Genomic DNA, 9,282 nt, shown 5'->3' with positions numbered 1-9,282 from the left:
CTTTTTAAGCTCTGCAGATTAGATGCTCACCACAGACGAACGAACGAACGAACGAACTCCTCTCACGGCGCACAATGGAGTTATTATTAATTTGAACGCGGCGACAGTGAATGCGTGAAAGTGTCGCATGAGGGATTCCATTGAAGTCATCTGCAGTTTAAAAACGGATCAATAGGCCTATCTTAACCTCCAGGTGGAGTCTAATAAATCTTTAATTGAAATTAAGCAGGAGACGGATGTCTCCAAACGCAGCCTCCGTGTGGTTGTGAAAGTATTTTTTTTCACTCAGTCATTTAAAGAGTTTTGTCATCTGAAACACCTACATCCTGCAGCTATTCAAACGAGAGGCTAAAACTGTGCAGCCTTTGCACATACACTCTTGTGTGAATCTCGCTGGAGACCCCCCACCGCCTCCCCTCCCGCCTCTGACATCTGCGTTTAGGATGAATTATACAACAACGCGCTGACATGCGGCTTAAGGAATTATTTACAGGAACGCACTGACGCATCGCCGCCTCACCAGTCGCTTTAAACACAATAAGAAAATGTGCGTGTCCGTGTCATCTTAGTGTGTCGTTTTGTTCTATTTATTGCCTCGTGAATGAATGCCTGCGCTGCGAGGTTAGAGGATTTAATGACGGGGGGCGGGGGGAGGCTCCGGGTTCGGGCCGCTGAGTCTCCCTCTGAGTGCTCCGTGGGCTGAATTGACTGTGCACTGCTCACAAGTATTGAATTTCATTCTTAAGGCGCCGACTAGCGCATCCTCGGCTCCACTGCCGCCGCTCCTTGGCGCACAGGAGGCGTCGGTAAAGTTTGGAGAAAAGGAGCAGCTTTACGCACGCACGTTACAGTCGATCTGGAATTTCGCCGTTCAGTGATCATCTTGGGATCATCCCCTCGGGTAATCCAGGTCGGAATTACCCGAGTTCATCGGAACCGCTTTCCTTTACATGTTTATCATTAGCGAGCTGATTGCGGGTTATTGATTCATCAGTGTAATCAGCGGCGCCGCAGCCTCCCTGTAATGAATGAACAGAGCGCATCATGCTTTCATCTCCACGTGCGCTTTAATCTGGACTCGCTCTCAGAGCATAAAAAAAAAAAAAGAAACGAAAAGAAAAAAACAACCAGAACACCACCAAGTCTTCAAAGAAGAAAACAATATTAGAGGAGCGTTTAATGGATTTTCAACAAGGCTCATTTTTGCATTTGAAAACCGTGTCTGGGCCGCTTTTCATTAGTCTGGGCACAGGAAGCGCAGTTACAATTAAAGCCAGTGGAACCACTAATAACTATGAGGCATTAATTACAATAATTTCGGTGATGCGAAGTTCCTTTATTGGGACATGTTTTGTTTTCTTTGCTGTTTTCTAATTAAAAGTAGAATATTTACCGAGCTACTTTTTTTTTATCTCCAAAGTCTTTATACAAGTATTAAAAAAAGCATTATCTTCAATTTTCATCTGATCACAGTTTGAGAAAATGCTTAAAATTTACACCCAAGAGCAATCAACTACTGTTGCATTAACTACACTGTTGTGTAGATGAAAATATTTCATTGTATGAAGAATGAATTTTCACTTACTGTGCGGAAATAGATTATTTTAATTGTGAAAAACAGCATAACATGGTGCTGAATATATTTCAATGTGACTAAAGTAACTTGTACAACTTGTAATTTGGGATTTGTACCCTGTATATTTATTTGTTCATTCATTAATTCATTTATTTATTACATTCAGTAAATTCTTTGTGAATATTTATTCTTGGAAACACATTTTTTTGAAAGAATTTCCTGGATTTTTCATGAATAAAGACCAAAATGAATTTCTAGCAACTTATTCAGGATGAAATTTTGAAATGAACTAGGAATCAAAAACATTCTGAAAAAAAGCATGATGGATAGGGAGATAATCAGTGCTCAATGTTTTTTTTTTTGTTTTTTTTTGAGAGTCTGTAGGTCTTTCCAGAGAGCATCGGGGAGAACTGAGATGTCCAGTGTGGTCGGGGTGCTTCATCATACGGCCATTCTTTTCTTTTTGACCGCTGTAAATGGATGTGAGGCGTGTTCATGATGTGCTCTGCCACCCTCACCACCCACTGCAGGTCCCTTCTTTTCTCTGCTGTGCAGCCGGAGACCTACGCATTTTGGCACTGGGTTAAGAGGCGATCTAAAGCTGACTGCTGGCAATGAATCAGCTGTGTTTGTGGGATGATGAGCCTCTTTAAGGCTCCTGAGAAAGTTGGGTCTCTGTGGGGCTTTCTTCATCTGATGGGAGACATTTAAGTACAGGCGGAGACCACCGAGTGCGAAGTTCTTCCTGGTAATGTGTGGAGAGAGGAGGGCGGTCAGAGTGCTTCGACCTTCTGAAGTTTAGGAGGATGATATCAAAAGAGGTGAAACTAAAAACAGCACGATACATGTTTACTTTTAATGTTTAATATGACTTAGAGATTAGTGCAATACGTATACAGAGCTGTTACCTTTTATATTTCTAACATGTGCAAAACAGTTTGTTTGCAGGTTCTTTTGAAAAACCTGCGGTTCTGTGGACGTTTGAGCGTTCAGACAGAGATGGAGGTTTTCATCTGCGTCCTGCAGCAGGAGCTGCAGATGCATTACAATTTGTAACAATCAGCAGGTATGGGAGATAAAGCAATTTCAGGTGGCTGGCAGTGTCTGTTTTTATGCTTATTCTACGTGCCCCGCATGTGTACAGGAGCGCACAACCTCGGGGAAGGTTCTTGGCATATGTTGTACCCGTTTAAATCCAGATTTTCAACCTAACTGTGCATCTTTGTGGATTGTTGCAGTTTAATGTACACAACTCAAAGGAGCTCTTTGTCCTTACGATATGATTATAGTTTCAGACTTTACCTCTTCTCCTTCTAAATGCTTCATTATGCAAAAACACAGTCTGTAAAGTCTTTGAAAAACTTTTCAGACAGTACAAGAAAAGACATTTTGCATGTCTACATTTTGCAGGCAGTTTCAGCAAAGCCATTATGGCACAAACATCCCAACATCTACAGCATCTCCTCACAGTATTTGTTGATATCTGTGCGGCCATGGTGTGAAAACGCTGTGATAAATAGCTTCAGAGTGTTTCTGTCCTCCATGTTTTTGTGCAAAATTCATGAGGAACTGTCAAATGAGCTTGTCAGCAACTGATTCCTTAAATCTTTAAAATAGCTTTTTCTGTGTTGTCCACAAGGTAGCATGTTTTTTCTATGAGATTGTTCATTTTGTCTGATTTATCCAGCTCGCAACAGAAATTAAAACTCACAGAGACCACAGGAAAAGTTCAACACAGTATCAGAATGCTGGTGGAAGAAATGCATGTGTTTTTAATTATGTATGGTCTTACGCTCCTGTCCAGACTCTGTGTTTTTCTCACCTCTTGACTGTAACAATTAGTGGCTAAATGCTTTTTTTTTTCCCCGTGAAAGCATTTTCACTGTGAATGAATAACACCAGGAGACGTTGAGTCTGTTCTGCATAATAGTGTCCATTAGATGTTTTGTAGCACTAAATGTTAATATCACCATATTGCTTTGCAGCCTTAATTACTGTATTTATGAGGTCCAGTACAGGATTAATAAATAATCCTGCTTGCAATAAAAGTCTAGCAGTTTTCACCTTGGAGAGTCACGTGAGCTGGAGGGGGGTCCATGAATTATTCTGCTCTCCCCCTAACCGTGATCCATCTCAATTGGCTGGGCAGCAGGGTTTGATTAGCTCTCCTCTCCCGGCGCAGTGACAGACCCCGGATCCTCAGAGTGATTCAGTCTCGGTGAACCCAGAGTCGCACCCCGCTTTAAGAAACCAGGCGACAAATAAATCAGGATGAAGTGTGTTTAGAATGAAGCGCGTAATGACCGGGCTGTGCTGAACTGCTGGAAACTCTCACCGAGCAGGTGAGATTTGCTGTTATTTGGAGATGTTCTGCATTCCTGCTCATATTTTGCGGCTGTCTGTGTCCTACCAGGGCGCTGATTCAGTGCAGGCTGAGGGGGGCCGGGCTAACAGGGCTGCTAACGAATGCTCGGGGAGAGCCGCAGCTCAGCATACTTCAGCAAATATGTCTTCAGTGATAAACTCCTCAGGTTTTTGGAAGGTTCATGGCAGTTCATGAGACTTTTACTAGATTTCAGTGTCGCTTTTTTAACAACGACTACACATTTGTATTGTCCAACAACTGTTGAAAACCAGTACAATTTGTCTTCTGTTCATATAATTCAGCATCTCGAAAGGTTGAGCCACGAACGTGATTCTTCACAGTGTTTCAAGCCAGACTTGGAGTTATTATCATCATTATCATGTCCTTGTATATAATCTTTAACCATGTTTTCACACATACAGCGCTGGCAAGGAGGACTGGGAAAACAACATTTATATCCAATGGCAGATTCTGTAAACAAACATGGTGCGTGGACGACATGGCGCTCGCAGCAGATGAAAATATCCATCTGTGTTTGCGCCGTACTGTAATGACAGATTGATCAGTAAAGTGCAGTACATTACATTACCCAGACATGAGACCGTCAACAAGACATTATTTGAAGCCACATGAAGGAAAAGTAGCGTAAGTGGGCTCAATTGTTGGTCTCAGTCATCTGTCTGGCTTGGTAGCCAGATAGATCAATGGAGGGCTGCCAAACATCACGTTTGACTCTAAAGACACAATTTCTGATGCCAATCATAGGATATCAGCTCAGTGCTGCAATTCCCGTTTCCCTGTAAATGATATTGTTTTGATTGATTTCAGGATACAGAGGCAAGAGCAATACATCCCAATGCATGGATGGCCCGATGTCATTATTGCCTATATTTGATTTTATATTCAACCATCTTCTGGTTCACGTTTTTGTTCACAAATAAATAAGTATTTTCAAATAAAATAACTTTTTCTTTTTTTTTTAGGAATAAATAACAGCAATAGCCCAACACCCCTGTGACTGACTTAAATGAGTGTTGACTATTATGGTAGTAAGCAAATGTTGAACCAACTCAGGTGACAGTAAACTGGATGGGAACATCCACACAAACACACACGCATCTACAAAGGAAAACAAAAAAATGAACACAGAAAGGATGAAGGAAGTATGTGTCTGTCTGGTAAAGTGGTAGAGAAGATGGATGAATAGAGAAATTAACATAAATGCCTCAAAATCCTCCTGAGAAGGGTTGAAAGTTAAAACATAGCTGAACTGCACCAGGGTGAACGTCAGCAGATCAAGATGCTTGAAGTGAATCAACACAGAGGTCTAAAATGAGAAAGAGGTTTGGTTTGGGGGAAGTGGATTCAAAACACCAGACACCGCCACTGTTGAAGAAACACATTTCATTTTCAAAAGATGAAACCTAAAATCCAAAAGTTTACAGGAGCGTTATCCACAAGGAACACTGGAACACAGGGAGACTGCAGAGTCCATTAGCTCTGTTCCAAAGACTTCAGGTGATCACCGTCACACAGGTACAGGTGAAAGACGTCAGGGCGGGAAACAGCAGTCAAACACGAGGAGAGGAAACCCAGGAGCCTGAAACGAGAGACAGAGTTAGAACCATGAAGCAAAGCAACAGCAAAGAGACGCAGAATGACAAGAGATGCAAAAATCACATCAAAGATTGAAAATAACAAAACGCTACAAGATAAGAGGCAGTAAAGAGAAACAATGAGTGACTCCAGAGACTCTCCGTCTCTCTCTGTTTCTCCCTCTCGCTGGTGACAGAGGTAACTTTAGCCGTGAGCCGAGGACTGACTCTCTGAGCTCTGGGACTCGGTTCTGGGCAGCGGGCCACAGACCTGTCTGGCCCGCCGTCCCGCCTGGCAGCGCTGCAGCTCTCATACAGATTTAAATGGAACTGTAGGTGGCCTTCACAGCGCCAGGCATTGCTCACCACAACCATAACCTCTCTGGCCTCGTGGACGTGAACTTTTATTAGCGTTTGTCAGGTTCTCTACTTTATTCAACGCGCAGCACTCTTTATTTGTTGTTGTTTCAGTGTGAACTATTGACGTTTGTTTGTTGTTATTCCCTTCTTTTTTTTTTCTTTTTTTTTTTTTTTTGCAAACCTATCGATTGAGTAGAATAATTCAAGCTCCAAAAGCCGTTCAACCTTTCCATATAATACAGTCTCACCATGACAGCTGACTTCAAGTGCAGCGTCGGGAACGGCCGTCTAACCTTTGAAACTCGCAGGAAATGATGATAAAAAGACAATTCGGTCCTTCAGCTTAACAAATAAAGTTGGTCTGGTGGCGAATTTTTGTTTTAGTGGATGCCTTGCTTGATTTTGACGTTTCTCCACAATAAATAACATTACTCACAAGGACGGAGTGCTAAACACGACTCCACAGCCCAACTCCAAGTTTCATAAAGGTAGAATTTTATTTTGCTCCCAGTATTTTTGTCCAAGTCTTGACAGATCAAGTTGTGACCTCTGCAGTCTGTAACGGGTTCTCGACACGTCACGCCGCCGCCGTAGCGCCGATCGCTACACCACCGTGAGGCCCCACGTGTGATTATAGGAAACAAAAATCAATTTCATTTACATACAATCACGGCTTGAAAAAAGGCGAGATAATTGTTGGTGGGATTCCTCACCACCACTCGTGAAATCGATGCGGTGCCACGTTTGATAAATCACTGTTCGGCCGTCCAGACCGCAGCGATAAAGATGGTTAGAAAGTTACTTGCTGTCAGTGAAGCAGCTTTAATTTAGTTTGGAAACAGTCTGAACTTTCTGTGAGCTTTAACAGCTGTTTCTGTCACAGCTCCACGTCTTGTCCAGACAGACTCTTTGTTCAAAGAAGACAGTCGCCTGCCTGAAACTCGGCTCATGCATGATTTGGGGATTTTTTTTTCCCCTATATAAAATTAAAATGTCCTTTTTTGAGCTGCACTTGATGTTTAGCAGCTTTTTCATCATGGCAGTCAACCCGATCAATGCTGCTTCTGCACAAAACACAACATTCCCTGGATCACACACCCAAACCAGGTCTGATGACAGTTTCATTCCTATTTCAGCACATTTAGCCACATGCAACTTTAATTTGTGCAAATTTTAAACCTTTTCTTTTTTTTTGCACATTTGCCATTTATTTGCGATTCATTTGTATCAGAGTTAAATTTCAGTTCTGTGAAGAATCAAGTCAATGAATGATTCAAGCAATTATTGAAAGCAAAATCTGTGTTTGGAAAATAATTTTGCCTGTTTGGTTGAGAATTGAGCAAAAGTGGATTCAAGAACCTGTAACCAGTCAGCTTACTGTGCCACCTGCTGGTCGAGAAGGTAAAAGTTAATAGCTATGTCAAGTAGGAAAGCAAATATATAAATCCTTTATAATTAGATATTTCATGTAGGAAACATTATTTGTTTGTAATTGCTTCAAGTTCAATTAAAATCAAACAAAACTGTAATTATATCTATTTACATTGTCCTTACACATTCACATACTTATAAACATGTATTCAAAAAGGATTGAGAAGAATAAAAATGACTTGATTCATTAAATTTATTCCAGTGAGCATTTACAATTTACCGTCTTGACTTGATCACAGTGATTGTTCCTTTTAGATCTTAGAACATGTTACTGTCTTTCTTTAAGATGCAAAAAAAAAAGCCTTTTGAAGCTTAAAGGAACAGCTGAATCATGTTGAAAGGTCTTTTTCATCACTGTTGCCAATTTATTGTCACATTAACCTATAAAAATGAAAGCATGACACGAAGCGTGCTGCCAAAAACAAACTGTCCACACACTCCTCTCTTCCTCCTCTCTTCCTCCTCCTCCTCCTCCTCCTCCTCCTCCTCGTTCCAGCTGATTCAGAGCACAGACAGGCCGCTGCATGTTTGTTGTCTCTTTGTTGTTGTTTACATGATCGCTCTGTCCATTCACGAGACGCTTATCTCACCATCTGGCTGTTTTGAAAGCCAGCAGCGGCCGGTCTGTCACAAAGTGTGACCAAGACTTTATCAGACTCATCTGACTCAGCGGGAAGCGGGTCACAGTGTCACTCTGTTGCCTTTCAATACTTCGGTATCGGGGCGATTTGGAATATCTCACATGCATGAATGGATTGTGAGAACAGGAGTGCATAATTTAATTCTATTAAGGGTCAGCAATCATGGTTTAAGTATGATTATCACTCGTTGTTTTTATATTTGCTGTCTTGTTCACTTAACGCTCTCCCTCTCTTTTCCATTTGTTTAGCCCTCATTGAATGTGAACTCCCAGTATGTTGGCGTGTTTGATCACTGTTGTTCCAGTCACTGACTGACGATATCGTGTGTTTTGTTGTTTGTTTTTTCTCATGATCCATTCTACCTGGTTATTCTCTCTCGCCTTTGGCTTGATTGATGTGAAACAACCACGGTGTGTTTTTTGACCATGATCCTTTTAGCTGTGATTTCATCTTCAGGTCCTGTTTACAGGTTCGTCGAATTCACAACTTGAAAAATTCATAATTTTCTCCTCTTGCCTGTCTTAAAAAATAAACGAATAACAACTTTCTGTTATCATTCATCACAACTGCTGTGTATTTTGCAGGGGTCTGCTAAACTCACCCAGTGCAAAGTGTCGGCCACAATTTGATAAAAACAAAACAAAAAATTGAAGGATAAAATGTTGCCCAGTCTATGTATAATTTGGGACATTTCCATGTGTGGGTGGTGCCTTTCAGAGACCAGCATTTAAAATTCAAAATATTCCGAGGCATAAATTGCAATGTGGGCATCGGGTAAAGGCTAAACTCTGTGAGGTTTAATGTAGCACTTCTGAACGCCGTCCGACTGAGAACGTCCCACTGGGAAAGTGGGAACTTTCAGAGTTCAGACGAGCGAAGGAGATGAGTGTTTCTTCACGATGTACTCTGTGATGTTTATTACGGTCTGAACCCCTGGAAGTCCAGCCCTTCAGAGAGAAGACAGAGGAGCAGACACTGCTGGTGGTTTTATGAAGGTGTTTGTAGTGAAACTTCAGATTGGTGCTCAATATTTGAAAGGGATTAGTAAGCTTAGAGAGAGTGTGCGTTCAGCTCTCTACTTTCCTATTTGTTCGCTCCTGATTTTTTTATGGTTACTGATAAATGATTATTTAATAACCACGTACCTTCTTTTTTTTTTTTTTTTAACTCTTAGCTCTTTTTATTTCAGTGGAATTTTTGTTCTGTTTAATACAAAAGTCACCTTCAGTTCGCCCGTTTGGTTTCTGTGTTTACTGCAGCCCCATAACTCTGTAAGCAGTCGTTTGTTTTGGTTCTTTTTGTGGGATTTTTTTT

The sequence above is a fragment of the Salarias fasciatus genome, chromosome 20, assembly GCF_902148845.1.
Source record: "Salarias fasciatus chromosome 20, fSalaFa1.1, whole genome shotgun sequence".
NCBI lineage: Eukaryota > Metazoa > Chordata > Actinopteri > Blenniiformes > Blenniidae > Salarias > Salarias fasciatus.
The sequence above is the reverse complement of the archived record's forward strand: the minus strand, read 5'-3'. Positions refer to the sequence as shown.